Source organism: Phascolarctos cinereus, unplaced genomic scaffold (assembly GCF_003287225.1).
Source record: "Phascolarctos cinereus isolate Bilbo 61053 unplaced genomic scaffold, phaCin_HiC Scaffold_5;HRSCAF=322, whole genome shotgun sequence".
Taxonomy (NCBI): domain Eukaryota; kingdom Metazoa; phylum Chordata; class Mammalia; order Diprotodontia; family Phascolarctidae; genus Phascolarctos; species Phascolarctos cinereus.
In genome coordinates, this window is record NW_027555958.1 from 134876588 (window position 1) to 134896652 (window position 20065).

General features: G+C 35.5%; 1 long non-coding RNA gene across 9 annotated transcripts in view; it reads right to left on the reverse strand.

Moving 5' to 3' along the window:
- LOC110208828 (uncharacterized) overlaps nucleotides 1-20065 on the reverse strand; it is a 78778-nt gene that overhangs the window by 22079 nt on the left and 36634 nt on the right. For 5 of the 9 annotated variants that reach the window (XR_013486953.1, XR_013486950.1, XR_002324660.2 and 2 more), the window contains 6 exons: nucleotides 11489-13112; nucleotides 10156-10210; nucleotides 8817-8955; nucleotides 8430-8502; nucleotides 5462-5538; nucleotides 853-1051 (listed from right to left, as the gene is read on the reverse strand). This is a non-coding gene — a long non-coding RNA (uncharacterized LOC110208828). The remainder of the gene's footprint in view (nucleotides 1-852; nucleotides 1052-5461; nucleotides 5539-8429; nucleotides 8503-8816; nucleotides 8956-10155; nucleotides 10211-11488; nucleotides 13113-20065) is intronic. The other 4 variants (XR_013486949.1, XR_002324653.2, XR_013486951.1 and 1 more) reach the window with 4 other exon arrangements.

Below are 20065 nucleotides of genomic sequence, written 5' to 3' on the forward strand. Positions count from 1 at the left end.
TTTAGAGCATTTTTTCATATGACTAAAGATGTCTTTAATTTCTTCATATCCTTTGACCATTTATCAATTGGGGAATGGCTTGTATTCTTACAAATTTAACTTAATTCTCTATATATTTTAGAAATGAGGCCCTTATCAGAGAGACCGGTTGTAAAAATTGTTTCCCAATTTTCTACCTTCCTTCTAATTTTAGTCACATTGTGTTTTTTTTGTTGTTGTTCAAAAACTTTTCAATTTAATGTAATCATAATTATCCGTTTTGCTTTTTCATAATGCTTTCTACCTCTTGTTTAGTCATGAATTTTTCTGTTCTACATAGATTTGACAGGTAAGCTATTCCTTGCTCTCCCAGTTTGCTTGTAGTATCAGTCTTTATATCTAAATCATGAACCTATTTTGACTTTATTTTGGTATATGGTATGAGATTTTGCTCTATGCCTAGTTTCTGCCATACTCTTTTCCAATTTTCCCAGATGTTTTTGTCAAAGAGTGCTTGCTTTTATTGTGCTACATCATTATAATCTAGAATTTTGCCAGGAATCAAAATCAAGATTATTATTTTAAGTAGATGATTTACTAGCTTCTGCTCCCTTAATAAAAAACAAACAAACAAACAATGAAAACATGACATTTAGATTTTAATGTCTTGCTCACTACCAATGCACTACATGAGCAAATAGAATCATAATATCACAAAATCTCAGGGCATAAGAACTGGAATGAAGCTTGGAAGCCATTTAGTTCCATCTGCACCAAATCAAGAAGCCAGTCTAGAGAAATGCAATATGTTGGAAATGCCATTACAGGAAACAAAAATTCAAAAAGAGCCACTGAACTAGATAAGGTACTCACAGAAGATGAAAGTAGCAAATTCTCCAGGCTTTCTAGTTGAAACTTGGATGCCCACTTCTCAGGAATATTATAGAGGGGATTCCTATGCAGGGATATGTTAACTAAATGAACTTCCAAGTCTGAGATTCTATTAGTTTATAAAAGCCATTTTGTAGATGACATCATTTTGAAAGAATTAAAGAATCAGTTTTGAAGATATCTGAAAGAGGAGAAACCAAATGATTGGGAAAATAAGATGAACAATGTTTTTGACATCTAGAAATACAGTTATAGGGATATTAGTAGCCAGTAAACTATATATCTTGTTTCTCATCTCTGTGGTATCTGTGAGAATGATTTACTCATTGTGCATTGAAAATGTGAGATTGAAACAAGCAAAAACTTGCAAACAATTTTCTAGAGCAGACAATAACAAATAAAGTAGAGACTATAAAGTCTTCCAGTTTTTCTTCTGGTGATTCAAACAAAAACAAATAAAAATCAAGCATGTAACTACACCTCTCCTGGTTCTTTTGAGCTTTCCTGACATCAATTTCTTTTGCTGTAAAATGAAGACTTTGTGTTATGTGGCTGCTGACATCACTTCCAGTTCTAGACACACGGTTCTTTTAATAAAAACTGGCATAAGAGGCTTTTAATCAATCAATTACTAATGTATTAAGCACCAACAACATGCCACATACTGTGCTTTGCACTGGGGATACAGAGATAGAAAGGAGCCATATTCTGATCATTGTTCTGATCCCATGCTCAATTTCTTTCCCCTCAAACCTGTCACTTTTGCAAAGTTCCCTATTTCTGTGGAAAACACTACCACTCTTTCAATCTCCTGAGTCCCAAGCACACATTCAAATCTTGTTTTTGAAATATATTGGCAACAGTGCTGTAGGTGGCAGTCCTCTAAGATAAGCATAATTTAAAGAGAAGTTGCTCATCTTCATTGGTGGAGGGACTTTACTTACCTGAGAGTTCCTTATATCGAAGGAATCAATGGTTCCAGTCCCTATCCTTTTCATTCAAAGTGAACAGTTTTTTGTACTGGAAAGGACAGAATTTGAGGGATGGTTGATGTACAGATAAGAAGATAGATGATGGAGTTACCTAATAACCTAAGTGTTATCTTTAACTCTTTCCTCTCCATATCCCCAACAATTGTCAAATCTTGGCATTTCTACCTCTACAATATCTGTTTAATCTGACCCCTTCTCAATACTCACACAGTTGTCTCCTTACCTCAGGCCTTTATCCCTCTTGCTTAGATTATTACAAAAGCCTCATAATCTATCTTTTTGCCTCAAGTCTCTCACTAACATAGTCCATTTTCCACAATTCTACCAAAATTAATTTCCTTAAATGCAAATTTGACTCTGCTCAGTTAACTGAATTAGTTCCCTATTGCCTCTGGGATAAAATGTGAACTTTTCTGTTTAGTTTTTAAAACTCTTCACAACCTAGGCCAAATCTTTCTTTCAAGCCACATTGTTAATTACTCTTCCTCTCCTTTCCCCTCATACTCTGTGATCCAGTCAAAGTGGTCTTTTCTTGTTCCTCAAATACAAGACACTTTACCACTCATGTCTTTACCTTTGTTCTAGCCATCTCACATGTTCTATACTTCCCAATACAAAAGCAGGTCACTTTGGGGTAAAGGGAATAGGAACTGGAATGGTTCTTCTCTTCATATAGGGAACTCTCAGGTAAGAAAAGTCCATCTACTAATGATAGCAACTTCCCTGCAAATTATACTCTTAGAGGATTGTTGCCTAGGGCACTGACATATTAAATGCTTCCCCAGTGTCACACAGCCAATAGGTTATAGAAGTGAAACTTAAAACCAGGTTTTCCTGGCTTGGAGGTCAACTCTCTATTAAATATGTTATGCTGCCTCTCTTGAGAGAGAAAACAGAAGCAAAAGGAAATGTGAGTAGTTTTGCATTTTCCCCCAATTATTATTGTCCTTCAAGCAGAAGTCTGATCCTTCCTTTGAACCTTCTGTTTTCAATATATAATTTTAAAGACTGTTTTTGTTGTCTTAAGTATTCTTCAGCACCCTCAGTTCATTCCGAGCTTTGGGACTCCTGCCACTCTTCTTACAGAACTGTGCCATGTTTTTGTTTTGTTTTGTTTTGTTTTGTGTTTTTTAGGGATTAATTTCCCCTGCTTCCATCTTCTGAGTATGCCTTTAAAAACTTTACTTTTTTTATTGAGTTGATAACTATCAATAAAAACAAACATTTAATATATAAAGAAGAATTAAAAGAACTGTATAAAATTGAAATGTTACATTTAAATCTAAGTGGGCAAATGAGCTCACTATGTCTCCAAAACAAATTCTCTAGAACCCTCCTTCTTTTCTTCTTCATTGTTATTTTATTTTCCCTTCAGAATTACATTCTTAAGAATTCTCATTCTCCCTGTACTGACTTCCCCTATAAACATATTTCAATTTTTTAAAAATAAGATTTTTATTGATGAGGTCTATTTCTTACATCATCATAGTTTTCTCAAGTATTCTCCTCCCACCCCCCAGAGAGATCTCATTGAAGAAATAATATTTTTAGAGAGGAAAGAAAAACATAAAGGTAATTGATCAATACAGTGAAAAAGTCCCAAAACCTGTGCAATGTATAACACCTGTGAATTTCCCACTTTCAGGAAGGGGTGGTTGGTAGTATCCTCTCATATCTCTTCTTTGAATCAAGTTTTGCTTGTTCTTTGTAATTTTGTTACATTCTCTATTGATTTGGTGGTGTGAAGTTGTTCTCGCCATTTACATTGTGTAATTATGTATATTGTTTTCTTGGCTCTGCTTCACCCTTTATCAGTTCATACAGATCTTCCCATGCTTCTCTGTATTTGTCAGACACATAATTTTATTCACCATAGTAATATTCCATTACATTCATGTACTGCAATTTGTTTAACTATTTTCTATTTGATGGCTATCTGTTTTATTTCCGGTTCTTTGCTATCGTAAAAAGCATAAATATTTAGTATATATGAAGATTTTCTTCTATGGTTTCTTTGAGGTATAAGCCTAGTAATGGAGTCTCTTTTTCAAAGCATATATATGGACAGTTTAATCACTTTATTTGCATTATTCAAAATCGCTTTCCAAGGCAGTTTTAACATCTCACAGCTCCACTAGTAATGTAATAATGTGCCTATTATTCAACAAACCTTGTAACATTATTTCCATTTCTGGTCATTTTTGTCAATTGACAGAGTGTGAGGTACAACCTCATCCCCATAAACATTTAGCCCAAGGCTTTTCTTCAAAATACCCAAATAATTATGATAGTCATAAGAGTCATGATGATATTTTCACATATAAAAAAGTAAACAATTTGACCTCATTGGGTCCCTTATAATTGGTCTTTGATTTTTACCTTATATTTCTCTTGGATGTTATATGTTGCATTTTCCTTTTAAGTTCTGCTGTGTTTGTCACAAATACCTGAAAGTCTTTCCATTCATTAAATACACTTTTTTTTCCATTCAAGATTACATTCAGGACCATACTCAGGATTTGCTGAGTAATTTGCCCTTGATTGTAACCCCAGCTCTTTACTTCTGTGAAATAGAGTATTCCAAGACTTTAATCCTTCAATGTAGCAACTATTTGGTCTTCTGTAATCCTTATTGTAACTTCAGGATATTTTTTTTCTTGTTACTTCCAATATTTTCTCCTTAACCTGGGTCTTTGAAACTTGGCTATGCTACTCTATTCCTGTACATTTTCTTCATGGGATCTCTTTCAGGTGGTGATTGGTGGATTTTTTCTATTTTTGCTCTGCCTCCTCGTTCTAGAACTTCAGGGCAATTTTCCTTGATAATTTCTTGTAATATTGTACCAAGATTCTTTCTTTTTATCTTAATTTTCAGGTAGTCTAATGATTCTAACATTATTTTTCCTCAATCTGTTTTCCAGATCAGTTGTTTTTCTGATGAGATGTTTCACATTCTCTTCTGTTTTTTTTTAATTCTTTTGATTTTCTTTTATTTTTTTCTTGGTGTCTTAGAATGCCATTAGCTTCTATTACCCAATTCTAGTTCTCAGGGAATTATTTTCTTCCTTAAGTTTTTGATTCTTTATTTCAAGTTGTTTGATTTTCTTTTCATAATTTTCTTGATTTTCTTGGATTGCTCTTTTTTTTTCTAATTTTTCATCGATCTCTCTTATTGGATTTTTTAAAGTCCTTTTTAAGTTCCTCTAAGAACTCTTTTCATGCTTGGAATCATTTGATGTTTCTCATTGGAAAGGAGTGGCTTATTTTGCTCTTTTATATTCCTCTGAATATAAACCCAGATCTTCTGTATCCCTATGGTAGCTATCTATGGTTTGGTTCTTTCTCCTTTGCTTATTCATTTTCAGTTGTTATTGTTTTCATTGTTCCTAGCAGCAATTAGTATAATCAAGTTATAGTCCCAAGGTAAGGGGAATGATGCACCAAGTCTCAGGTCCTTCTTATTGTTATTTTCTGAGGTTTATCTTGGGGCTCAAACTTTGGCTCTCCTCTCCACCTCTAAGCCATGGCTAGACCCCTACCACCACAGTCCTATTCACCTACAAGTGCCTATAGCCAGCAGGTGATACTGCTATTATTACCTGGTGTGTTCTAGCTCCTTCTCCCCTTCAGCTACAGCCCGGAACATATCTGGTCAGTATAACTGTGCTTGGTGTCCCTAGACAGAAAAAGGTAATTCAATCTTCTACTCAACCATCAGACCCCCACAGTGTCTGTGAGATGACAGTTTCTAAGGATGAAGCTGCCTCCCAACCCAGCTGCCCCCAAGGCTTGTTGTTTGTTGATTCTGTAGAGTCAACCTGGTGGCATTTGCACTTCACTCAGGCTGAACCTCCACCCCTGGAGGTTGTTGGGTCTTTCCTGGGGTCTTCTCAAGTTGTCTTAGAACTACTTCCTAATCCTAACTTTTGTTTATTTCTGCTGCTCTACATTGCCTCTGAGGCTGTGTTCTGTCTTTTTTTGTCAAAGAAATTTGGAGAGCAGAAAATTTTCTGACCTACTCCACCATCTTCCCAGAATCCTCTCAACACTTAGCTTTCTAAGATAGAATGATCACTTCTTTTCAAGGTTCCCATCATTTCTAAAAAGCTAGGCATTCAGGTAGGCAATAAACACACCCTTCATAGTCAATTACAAAAACAATTTTCAGGCTTTATAACATGTTCAGTCATCTGATTTTAAAAATAGAAGCACAAAGTGAATGAAATATGGCAATAATTTTAATAATGAATTAGAAGAAATTTGAGGTTGAGTAAATAACTAAATATATCTCCTAGCAGAGCTTTATTTTTTTTTCCCTCTCACAACCATCTTCCTCTTCCATCTCCTCAAATGCCATCCAGTTTCACTTTAATTACTGCTGAAAACAAGCACCAGCCTGGGTATTCACTTGTCATTCCTTTTCCCTCTGTCCTTCAATCTTATTTAATCAAATCTTTAGATTTCTCCATAACATTTGTCACATTTTCTCCTTGCTATTCTTAAGACTATATCCTCATCCCTGGACTAATGAAATAGGCTGCCTTTTGGATCCATGTCTCCTGTTTTGGGGCCCTCCTTTCTCTTACTCAGACTTTTTAATCAAGGTGTCCTTTAAGTCTATAAAAGCAAAAGCCTGTGAACATGTGCAGTAGTGCTATACACACGGCCTGTTCTGTCAACCCTTTGGATAGGCTTTCTAAACAGATTTCCATTTGAAATCATGACCCTCTAGGAAAGACAGAAATGAAAATTAGGATCCAACTAGAGACCTGTATATCAACTTTTACTCTCTCAAAAACTTTCTAAGAGGATTAATGTGGTCTCAGTGACTTTTCACCTATATTAAACTAGGCCATATGATTTCATCGGCTTCCTGAATTTGAAAGAAATATTGTATAGTCCCTATATGTTCTCATATGCTCTGGACTGATATGAGGCCAAATGCATTATAAAGAAAGCTGTCCACTGGACATTCTTAAGCACGCAGGCCACTAATCATATCCTTGCTGCTACATGTGCTGCTTGAAGACACAGAGAAAAAGCAATCCCTAAAGGGAAGCATATGCCATCTCCGAACAAGGTTTGTTTCCCTTACCTTATGAAGATACAGAAGTGAAAGAAGTCTGAAACAAAACGCTGATCTGCAGAGAGTCTATAGTGCCTATGGGTACCTAGGAGTGTTTTCACCAGGACATCTGCATGTCTTCCTGTTTCCATTCTTCCCACCTTTACCATTGACTCAGAGGAAAGATGAAGTAGAATGGAACCAGTGGGCATGGACTGAAGGGGAAGCTGTGGGCTTTCTTGCTATCTTTCTCCCTATTTCTGTCCCAAAGATCCTGGCCAACCTCTTACCTCATCAGAGTGAGTTATGGTGTGAACCATATTCCTCCAGGTTCTATGTTCCCTTTCATATATGCTTAAGGATATGCATTTCCCTTCTGCCTTACTCCACTGTTGCATTGTTATCATATATGAAACCAGTTCTGATTTAATATATTTGCAATATATTGCTTATGGAAGTTCTCTCTGTCCTGTCCTCTCCAGACAGCTTCCTAGTCTTCTTGTCCCACAGGAGACAGATCCATGTCTTCCTGTCTATTCTCTATGTCTATATCTGACTTCATTTTCTTGAAGGGACCTCAGAGATCATCTAGTCCAATTCCCTTGTTGAGGCAGATGGGTGGCACAATGGATAGGGTGCTATACCTAGCTCTTCCATCCTTACAACTTCAGGTAGTTTATTTGATATTCTGGTTTCATTGACCATTGGCCACTAACTTTTAAATTGAGGTCAATTTGAAATAAGAGATTAATATTCTAAAATAAAGAACTTGAATTGGAAAGATAAAAGAGAGTGAGCTTTACAGATAGTATGTGATACACTAGGAGTAAGGGAGGAAAATAATATACAAAGAAGAGGGTGGTGGTTTGGGTTAAAAAAAATATGGCAAAAATGATATCTCTTTAGCTTCTTGAAAATTATTACTCTCTCTTCAGCAATAGTATCCCATTGGAACTTTACCATTCTGTGACTATATTATTTAAAGTTTAATTTCCCTCTCCCTGCCTTATAGAAGAATTCATAGGCACTGATTTTACTTAATCTTATTTTTCAGCCATTTTCTAGTACTCCCACTAGAGATTGTTTCAACCCAAATGAGCCCAAGTGATTTATAGGGAATCTTAATAAACAGTGTGCTTGACTTCAAGTCAGATGTTTCGGGTTCAAATCCTGCCACAGAATTTCTTTGGCTTAGTCATTAGAGGCAAGTCACCATATTTTATAGTCTTAGTTTTTTCACCTGAAACATGGAGCAAATAATATTTATTCTACTTATTTCATAGGGTTGTTGTAAAGAAAGAGCATCAAAAAACCTAAAAGTGCTATATCAATGTTGAGTTGCACTTACTATTACACCTTTTTACATATAGTTTCAAAAAATTATTTTCCATTAGCTTCACTTTGATTTTCAATCCCCTCCTAGGATCCCTAAAGTGGTTTCCTATTTCCTTTCAGATTCATTTTCTCTCTTCTAATAGTGAGGTTTGGGACTTCTCACTTACTGTAATTGTTCTTTTCTCCCTCTGTATCCAGGTTTGTACTCAGTGCTTCCATAAGGCAATCTCCCATACATACCTTCAAGAAAAACATTTAGATTGTGAAAATCCAGAAATGGTCTATCTAGCTAACATCTCAACTCATTGTTTTTCAGCTTCTGTTCTAAGTTATTTGAATAAATAAAGGTACAGAGTTCTAGGAATTCTGGGTTCTTAAAGGAAAAGAAAAATTGAACAAGGACTCTTTCAAGGCCACATTCTAGTCAAACATATTCATCATATACCTTAAGGATCTCCCATATATAATATAAAGAAAATACAGATGATAGTTTCATGTGTTATCATAGCCAAATACTTTGATGTGCTATTGGAGATGAGTCTTTTTATACTTACAAAGACAGGTCCTCAGAAAACAGATATAGACTATAAGGAGGTGATTCAGTCAAATAACAAAAATGAGGCATAGCCAGCTTGTGTACTCCGTTGATATCCTTGGATCATCAGGAAAATCAGACAGACCCCTGGTGATGAACTTATCAGAGGACAAAAATGAGATTCATACAAGAGGACAGGCATGAATGTTCATAATTTCCACTGTTGGAGGGAATTCTCATAGCAATGAAATTAGAGCTCTACTTTAGTATTAGAATATGTATGATAGTTACTTTTATGACTTGCTGCATTAAAACAAAGTGCTCACTATTTATTTAACTGCATAGATGGGGAAGAATTTGTCAAGTGTTTTAGAATCTATCTGATTTAAAGAGCATATGTCTAGATGAAAGCTTATTGATTTATTTCACTACTATTTATGATAAGTATTTCCATGGCAGGTACCATAGGGACCACGTCATATACGACAGAAAGTCAACTGATATGACACTGACCACCCTATACCTTGTAGGTGCAGCACCTGATATAGGTCAGAGGCATAATCACTTCCCTTTCACTATAGTATCTACTATTTGTCCTGGTAAAAGACTTGAAAAAGCATCTCAGGGCAAAAGGTAACACAATACACTCTAGATAACTTCTTAGAAATAAATAATCTTGTTATCTAAAAAGATGACAGGTTTCTAAGCATTGCAAATGGGCCCTGTTTAAAGATTATTTTATATAGTTCTGCAAAGGATCCTCCTGAGACAGGTGCTCAGAATTACCAAAGACAGATTTGATAAATGCAGCAATAAAACACAGGCAGCATACAGAATCAGGCGAAAGTGAGGGGAGTGAGAGGGAAATCTAGCACTCAACTATGAGAAAATATAATCCCCAGAACAAGTGCTGAATCATCCCTCTGCTTCTACTTCTCACCCTAATCCCAACACACTTTCAATAAGGGTTGACATTTGCAGACTGTGAGGGTGTTCAAGACAAATGTATTGGTTTGTGGTATTTATCTAAATTAGGCCAATTAAAATGTCTAGCCACACTAAAATAGTTTGGAAATATACAGTTAGCAATAGAATTAACTTACCATAGAAAGAAAGCAGAGCTTCTGAAGGAAGTTATGCTTTTTTAATTTATGTCTTGTTTTGCTTCCCTCCTCTCTTCCCCCTCCCACTTTGAAAGACTCTCACATTGAAATTCTGGTTGTCATGACTTCTGAAGGGGAAAACTTTTCTACTTCTTAATTGCTTATAACACGGTGTGTATGTTTCTTTACATCCTCATTGCCTCAAAATGCTAATAAGGTTGAGGTATAGAGGGTTGAGGCTTTAATGATACTTACTTTGCCAAGAACAAGGGGTAGAAAATGTAGGCAGCATCTGTTGAGAGTTCAAAACCTTAAGGGGATAGGAAAAGGGGTGTAAAAGAGGTTTTTTTGATATCAATTTTTAGAAATACATACTATTCATATTTTAATTTCTAAACAAATTCCCTCAGCATGTTACACAGGTATTTTATGGCAAACCTGTGCTCAGCTCAAAATCTCTTATGAACAGCAACAGACAACATGCACAGATTTTTAAACCTTGATTAGGCAATCAGCCTTGACAGCCTTGACAGGAGTCATCTTTGATACTTCCCTCTCTGTCATACTCCACATTAGAGGCAGCATAATATGGCAGAAGGAGCACTGCCTCTTGACTAATGGAAACTGAATTCAAATCTCATTCCTGGTTATCACCGTTTTGACTTCAGGCAAGATATTTAACTTCCCCAGGTTTCAATTTATTTAATTTTATTTATTTTTTTATTTCAATTTATTTATTTATTTATTTTTCTGAGTGAGGCAATTGGAGTTAAGTGACTTGCCCAGAGTCACACAGTTAGGAAGCATTATGTCTGATGCCAGATTTGAACCCAGGGCCTCCTGACTCCAGGGCCAGTGCTCTATCCATTGTGCTACCTAGCTGCCCCCCCCCCCCGATTTCAATTTATAGAGGAAGTGTGGAGTAGTGAGTGGATAGAGCTCTGGACTTGGATTCAGGAAGACCTAGATTCAAATCCTTCCTCAGATACTTCCTAGCTGTGCATCCCTGAGCAAGTCACTTAACCTCTAATCTGCCTCAGTTTCCTCATCTGTTAAGTCATATTGGACTCGATTCTCCTTAAGATCAATTCCAGTTCTAAATCTATGATCTTTTATCCCATCAGTTGCCAGAGTCTGTTTATGGAATAGTGGAGTACTGCACTTGAGATTCAGGGATACCTGCGTTCAAACCCTGTTTTAAATACTTGTGAGATGTGTAATTATGGGCAAGTTATTTAATCTCTGAGCTTCAGTTTCTCTAACTGCAAAATGGGCATTATAATACCTATCTGGGTGTGGGGTAGATAGGAAGTGAGAAGGGATGGTAAGGGGAAGATTGCTTAGTCCTGTGATTTTATTGGTATAATAATCTCCTGGTAAATAATAAACTCTCTCTACCAATGCAGGTCAGCAATTGGTCTACAACTTACTTATTTCATATGATCATTGAAGAGCTGAAGTTATGTAACATCTATGAAGCACTTGGTAAAAATTAGTCAGGCAGTTAGGCGGTGCAGTGGGTAGAAGGCTGGGCCCAGAGTCAGGAAAACTCATAATCCCTAGTTCAAATCTGACCTCAGATACTTACTAGCTGTGTGACCCTGGGCATATCATTTATCCCTGTTTGCCTCAATTTCCTCATCTGTAAAATGAGCAGGAGAAGGACATGGCAAACCACTCCAGCATCTTTGTCAAGAAAACTCCAAGTAGAGTTATGAAGAGTTGGACGTGACTGAAGAAATGACTAAAGAAGAAATAGTGATTATTATTAAAATAGCATCCCATTTGTCTTCTTTTCTTCATTTAACACCACCATTGCCCCAGTTGAGCTCTTCTTCACAGTTCACATAGTTATTATAATAACCTCCCAATTGCTCTTGCCCCAAATATCCTCCCCCTCTAGTTCATTTTTCATGCAACTGTCAAGTAATCTTCCTAGGGCACAGGCTTGATCATGCAACCCAATAGCTCAGATATCTTCAGGTAGCTCACTGTTGTCTTTATAATAACATCAACATTCTTGACACTTATTTAGATGTAATGTAAATTCTGACTTAAATGTACTTTCCCAACCTGCCTTTATATTATTCCTTTTCATGCACTACATGTTCTAATCAATTTGGAGCACTACTGCTGCAACTACTTTTACTAATCCCATTTTCATGACTTTTCATAGTCAGTCCTCCATCCCTGACATTTGAATCTTTAGTTTCCTTCAAATCTTCTTAAGCTTTTTGCAACCCCCAACCTCTTCTTCCACCCATACCCAAATTACCCTATTTTTAAATAAATTTTGCATATAATATAGATTTTTTTATATGTCCATATTGTATCTATGAGAGAAGAAGAAAGTCTTAAAAGTAATGACTACTTCCAACTGATTGATCAATCTTCCCCTTTTGGATACTTCTCTTCCTTTATGGTTCAAGTCAGGTCACCCTTTTTCAGCTAAGTCTTCCCTGAGATCCCAATTGAAAATGTTTCTCCTCCTCCTTTCAAATTTTCCCAGAACTCTCTTTCTAATCCCTCAATTGCTTCCAACATAGTTTCATATTATATTGACTTTATTTGTGAGCATGTCATACCACCCTTAGTAAAACATGAGCTTCTTCATATTATCATTTTTTTGTCTTTGTATCTCCATTATCCAGCATGATATCATCTATGCAGAGAATAATGACTTAATATTTATTGAATTGTCCAGGGCCCACAGATGTCATGTTCCGGTTCTGGCCCTTCATCTGCCTTCAAAAAGGTCTTCTTTACCTGAACCTGGGCCATCTGCATACTGCCTCCTGAAATAGGTCATCAGTGCTAAAAGAATACCTAGGTGGTGCTGTAGATAGAGCACTGGGTTTGAAATCATGAAGACTTAGTTCAAATCCAGCCTCATGGCTTCTTGCTGTGTGGCTCTGGTCAAGTTACTTAACCTTTGCCTCAGTTTCCTCAATTGTAAAATGGGGATAACAATAGTACCTAATGTTCAGGGTTGTTGTAGGGATGAAATGAGATAACATTTAAAAGCACTTATTATAGTTCCTAGCACATAGCAGGCACTTAATAAATGACTAATCCTCTCCCCCACTGGAGTGAGCTTTTATTAAGGCATCTCTCTTAGCTGTCACAGGTCTATCAGGGACTTGTTGCCAGACAAGAGTCAATTTCTGTTTGAGTAACCTTTTGGGACGATTCAGAGCACGTTCCAAAACAGTCTGAAAAGGAACAAAAAATAAAGAATAATTTGAATAGTTACATGAGAAGCACAGAAAATTAAGGCTTAATCACAGAATAATCTCTGACTAATTAGGTGTTATTTATTAATGAGCCATGCCTTGTAATAATCTCATCTGTCAGCTAATAGCAGAGAAAAGGAATTTTTAAAAATTGCAACCAGTTATGTGAAAGCATAACCATATCCTGGCTTTGAAGCTCATCTGGGTGGTCTAGTGGATAAAGCAGAAACCTAAAAATGATGATACTAGGAATCTATGAAGCCAGCTATTATGGCAAAACAATAATTTTCCTCTTTTAAGCCTTAATCTGAAATGGGGGACAAAGGGACATGCCTTAAAGGGGGGCAAAAAGATGTACCTGTCTTAAAAGGATTGACTATCTTGTCTTTGCAGCCCTTTAACTTCTTGGTAATAAAAAAAAATGGACTTTAAAAGTAAAAACATTTATTTTTTTCATTATCAGCTATTCACCACAGAATTTTTCCTTGAAAGATTTTTTTGAGTATATTTGCACAAATTAACTAGAAATTTTAATGAATTTTAAAATTATTAATTTAATGCAAGTAGACATAATCAGATTGTGGCTCAGGATTTCTTGGCCTATTATTATGTAATATGAACAAAGATTGGTCATTTTCCAAAATATTCCTACATTCACATTCAGAACAATTTGACAATAAAACCATGTTTTATTGGTGGTTGATAAGATTAGATAACGGCTATAATTCACTATATTCAAGGCAATGAATCCTCAGCTTATATAATAGCAAAGTGTGTTTATATGGCATTTTAAATTATCCACGGCCATTTCTTTTCAGCAATCCTGTGAGGTACATTGGTAGTGTAAATATTATCCCATCTTACACATAAGAAATCTAGGCTTAGAAATGGGAAAGGAGTTGCAAGTCCACGGTGTATAGTCAGTTGGTCAACAACCAAATTATTAACCACCTACTATGTGCCAGGCATTGGGGATACAAAGAAAGTCAGAAAACAATCTTTGCTCTCAAGGATTTCACAGTCTAGTTGAAGAGACAATGTGGGGAAAATAAACAACCAACAAAAAATAAAGCAAAAATCTATGTACAATTAAGATATATACAGAATAAATTAGGAGTAGCACAGTAGATAGAGCACCGGGACTGGAGTCAGGAAGACTCATCTACTTGAGTTCAAATCTGGTCTCAGATACTTAGTAGATGTGTGGCCCCGGGCATGTTATTTAACCTTTTGGCCTTAGTTTCCTCATTTGTAAAATGATAATAATAGTGCCTACCTCTCAGGGTTCTTGAGAGGATCAAATGAGATGACATATGTAAAGCTTTGGCAAACTTTAAGGCCTATATAAATAGCAGCTATGTATCAGAGAAGGAACTGGAACACAAATCCCAGTACTTGTTCCAAACACCAATGACTACAAATCCACTGCTAATTCTACGGTACCATACTGCCTTTCCATGCACATCTGTTTGTTAATCAATTGAAATCCTGCTATTCATTTGGTCATTGTGGAGGATGTAGAAGCTATTACTTCTGTTTTCTTGGTTTACTATCTGCAAGAAAACATGAAGAAGAAAACTATGCCAAAAATATATAATTTAGCATATGATGTATCAGAATATTTTGAAAGGAGCACTAGAGTCAGAGGTTTTAAATTCAACTTGAATTTCCAATGCTAACTACCTTGGTAACCTTTGGTGATTTAATCTCCCAAGGCCTAAACCTATAAAATGAAGTGGTTGAACTAGATGGGCTCTGAGGCATCTTCTAGGTCTAAATCTAATATTAGATTATGTAACTCAAGCATCACATTGTGAAATATGATATCAACGATATTGTAGCTCCTAGTAGAACATTCAAGGAAATATAAATTCCATAATTAAGAAGGCTTCTTGGAAAATAAAGCTACTATGTTATCATATATAGCTCTTCTCAGTTATGTTTTCTTTCTGTTATTATTGTTATAATTCACTCATTCCAATACAGGACTATAATTCCATAGGTGTAGGGTATCCTTGATGAGATAGTTTCTCTATAAATGCACATCAGAAAATTTTCTTCAATTTTTAGTCATAGTTAACTAGCTTATTAAAATATTGAATGATTTTTCCATTGTCACACACACACACATACACACACACACACACTCACACACTCATGCATGCACGTACAAAGACAATATCTGTTAGAGGCAAGATATGAGCCTAGGCCTTCATAACTCCAAGGCCAGTTATCTATCCATTATGCTTGCTGCTTCATCTTCCTAGGGTCTATGCTTGTGGTAATTTTAGTGGCTATTACTATAATTATTTCTATTGTTAGGGCAGCTAGGGGGTACAGTGGATAGAGTGCTGGGCTTGAAGCCAAGAAGACTCATCTCCCTGAGGTCAAATCTGGCCTCGGACACTTTTTCAGCTGTGTGACCTTGGGCAAGTCACTTAACCTTGTTTACCTCAGTTTTCTTACTTATAAAATGAACTGGAGAATGAAATGGCAAACCACTCCACTATCTTTGCCCAAAAAATGCAAAATACAGTTATGAAGAGTTGGACATGATTGAAATGACGCAGTAACAACAACAAAAGGGCTAATTGTCTCAGTCTAGAAGAATGGATGTTTAGATTATTTTATGCATTTTACAGTTATGTCTTCAGAAAAAAACTACTCATAACGATAAGGAGATCAATTAATTAACAGCTATTTATTGCTTACTATGTGCCGGGCACTGTTGTAGGTGCTGGTATAACTAAATAAACAAACAAACAAACAAACAAACATGTATATATACACACACTATATATGTGTGCATGTATATATGTATGTATGTATGTATATATGTATGTGTGTGTATATATATATATATGCATGCATGTACGTACCTATATAATGAAACAATCCCTACTCTCAACAAGCTTGCATTACAGTGGGAGAGATGAGTACATATATAAGTATATACAGGAAAAAATATATAGAGAATAAACACAAGTGAATACATAGAGATCACAGAAATAAGTAAAATATTGATATGCGTGGCAAAAAAAATATAATTTCCATTGTTTCAAATGAATGAATAAATTTTTAAAAACTCATTAAGTGCTTATTGTATACCAGGAATAGTGATATGCATAGGGAGTATAAATATAAAAGAGATAATCCTTGCTTTAAAAAAAAACTTAAAGAAGATAGTACAGTGAGAGGAATATTAGCCAGGTAAGTGTGAAGTCACAAGGAAGGTGAATAGAAACACAGGGCAATCTAATGATGCTTCTATCTCCAAATTCCCAAAGTGCTGCTAATAATGTTGACTCAATTACTGTTTACAGAATAAGAGGCAGAAATCAGAGTCCAAAAAACAAAAAGCAAGGAGAAAGAGAGGAAAAGAAAAAAAAGAGCAAATGGAGAATGAGAATATGCATAATATCTGGGTCCAACTAGATGTAGTGAGCAAACAGCTCAACTTCATTATGGGAGCTAGAGACCTAGTTGGAAGAATACATGCATGGCTTAAAAACAAATACAGCTGGCATCAAGATGGTGGCTCTAAATATCCTACAGTTATTTGCTCCCAACACAGTGTTCATATTTTATAGTGTCATTATATTTCATACAGGTATATTACTTAAGTCATCATCTCTCAAATCCTAATTTTTCTTATTTATCAAATAGCTATCGCCTTATGTTTGATGTGTTACTTCCTAGAAGAATTTTGGCACCTAAAAAACTACCTCGTATTTTAATCCATAGTGATTAGATTATAACTATTTGTCTCCATGCCAAGACTTATTTTGTGGTAATTTGAATGATACACATGAAATGATATAACATTGAGAGTGGAAAAGATCTTGCTCAACTCTCAATAAAATGATGATTTAACACTTTACAGGAAGTCATCTAGCACACGGCAAAAATGTGTCTTATACTGCCTATCAGCAGGAGGGTGGGCTAGTGCGTAGTAAGGCGGTGTAAGTATAATGCATAACGACTGAACCTGTGTGGACCATTTGCAACTAGTAAACATCCAAGTGAAGCCAAATCAGATTAAAATATATTTGAGAACTATTTAGCCAAAGTAATAAAAATATAATAAACATAATGTTAATTCATAGTTTTCTAAGTCAATATGTTTCCCACAAGGATCTGTTTCCACTGGCTTAGTGGAACTGGAGTCGGTGTGACCTGGGTTTGGGTCTTGTCCTTGAAACTTACCAACTCTGAGACCATGGCCAAGGCTTTTTACCTTTCTGGGAACCAAGCAGCTACATAAGAATTATGACAATGAAATTATAGATCATTACTATACCATCTTCTTCAGACAATCAATGGACAAACATTTATTGGTTGTCTGTTATGTGCCATGGCACCATGATAAGTATTTAACATACTAAAATGAAATAGCCTCTGCCCTAAAGAATCTTATATACTACTTTGTATTTTAAATGAAGGTGACTAGTGAAGTAGCAGATGTTGTAATGAATTTTAAGGCAAATCACTCTTCACCCCTGAAACCTCTTCTCCTCTTTTGCTTTAAAACTATTTTTAAATGTAATCCACGTATCAAAAAAAAAAAAGCATTTTCATACATACAGCAGAACGCAATCAAAAGATGCTGTATGAAACTCTGGGTTTCCACTTCATATTGCTTGCCATAAATGTATATGTATACATAAGCATACTGATATCACTTTTTTCATATCACCTTAATATCCTCTCTATCCTTCCCCCAACCTACCCAAAGAGCCACACATCATAACAACAAATAGGTAAATAGAAAGATAGCTTAAAGAAAGACAGAAAGGCACTAAACCAAAATCCATTCAGCAATGAATGGATTTAACAATATATGTGGTATTCCAACAACATATGTGGTATTTCATGTCAGTGATTTTCCTGTTCTGCAAAACAAAACAAATAAAAAACAACACAGGGAGGGTGATGTATTGTAATATTAGTTCACATTTGAACTTGATCATTACCGTTACATTGAATGCAGTTTCTATGTAGTTGTTACTATTGTTTTTTTCATGTACATCATTCTAGTCATTGTGTATATTGTTCTTCTGGTTCTTTTTTTTTTTCACTTTGCATTAATCAGTTTAGTTGTCTTTTGAGGTCTCTTTGTATTTGTTATATTCATCATTTCTTCTAGCACAGCAATATGATATTTATAAATCACAATTTGTTTAGGCATGCCCCATGGGTGGACATTTGATTTGTCTCCAATTCTTTGGTACAAAGTTATCATTAATTTCTTGGGGGGGGGTGTTGACAATGGGGTTAAGTGACTTGCCCAAGGTCACAAAGCTAGTAGGTGTCAGAGGCCACATTTCAATTCAGGTCCTCCTGACTCCAGGGCCAGTGCTCTATCCATTGCACCACTTAGCTGCCCCTATAAAATTGTACTCTTAAAGCATGAGTCTGATCATATTCTTGCTGAAGATTTTTCAGTAGCTTCCTATTGCTTCTGGGATCAAGTATGAGCTCATCCATTTAGCTTTAAAGCCCTTTATAATTCAACTCTAGCCTACCTTTCCAGACCTGTCTTATAGCCAAACTGTCTTTCACACATGACCTTCTATTTCCCATTCTGGTGTCTTTTTGCAGACTTTCTCTCATTCTCTAATGAATTTTCTTCTTCCCTAAATACCTCAGAATTTTTTGCTTGCTTCAAATTTCATCTCAAGCATTTCCTACACAGTGCTTTTGCTGATCCCTTCCAACTGTTAGTGCCCTCCCTTGAAATTACATTCTATTTATTTTGCATATATGTTGTTTCTATATGTGTACATCTTGCCCTCTCCCATGCTCACTGATAAAATGTAAACTTCTTGAAGCTATACACTAATTTAGTCTTTATATCTTGATTACCTAAACTAGCCCAGTGCATGCTACATATTGATCACACCTATAATAAATTTCAGCGAGTCAGGAATTAATTCCCTTTAAGAGACTTGCTCAGGGCTGGACAGCCAGTGGTCTGAGAAGATGGACTTAAACCTAGGTCTTTCTAATACCAATGCTACTTCTTTATTTACTATGTCATGCTTTCTTTCTGCCTGGTACATAGCATTTAATAAATGTTTGTTGACTGATTAAATGCAGTCTTGCCTTAGTTGACTCATAAATTGTGTGACTGTACACAAATAATTTAACTTCTCAATACCCCAATACCTTCAATGACTCATCTCAAAAAAGGAGTTAATAATAGCACCTATCTCACAAGATATTTCTGAATATCAAATAAAATAATATTTGTAAAGTGCTTTGCAAACCTTAAAACATGAAATTAATATCAGCTATAATTGTTATTCTGTATTTTACTAGGATGAATAACTATTTTGGAAGGAATATATCAAGTGTTCTGGCACATTTAAAATAGTGTATATTGTTCTAATCATAAAATAATGCCAATTATGTTAGCAGCTTTATTTTGGATTGTTTGCAGATTAAGAGATAACATGTTCATGAGTATAATTGAAATATTACATGTATAAAAACCATTGCTAAAACTACTAAATATTATACTTTGTTGAATTTGATTTGTGACTGATGATCTTGATTTAAATAACTCTTCCCAAAAATTTTTATTTGACTAGGAGAATTTGAAGACTTTTTTCTTCTTCCAAAAATAATTACCAAATAGAAAGATACCCTTTAATTGGGCCTCAATTCGGTGAATTTTTGTAAGCTTTTTTTCTTTCTGAATTTCCCACAAATGTGTAGTTTGATATTAAGTACACTGTTAACCTGAATGTATTCTTACTTAAGAAGGTCATTTACTCAATGAAACAAATTAGACAAATTAAAATCTCAGTGTTGTGTCCAGAGTAGGAGTTAGGGTTAACATAGGGTTAACCAGGACAATAATGGCATACTTCTGGACCATAGGTTTCACTGAAGTGAGCAAAGGGTGGCACCGACAAACTGGGTGGGTA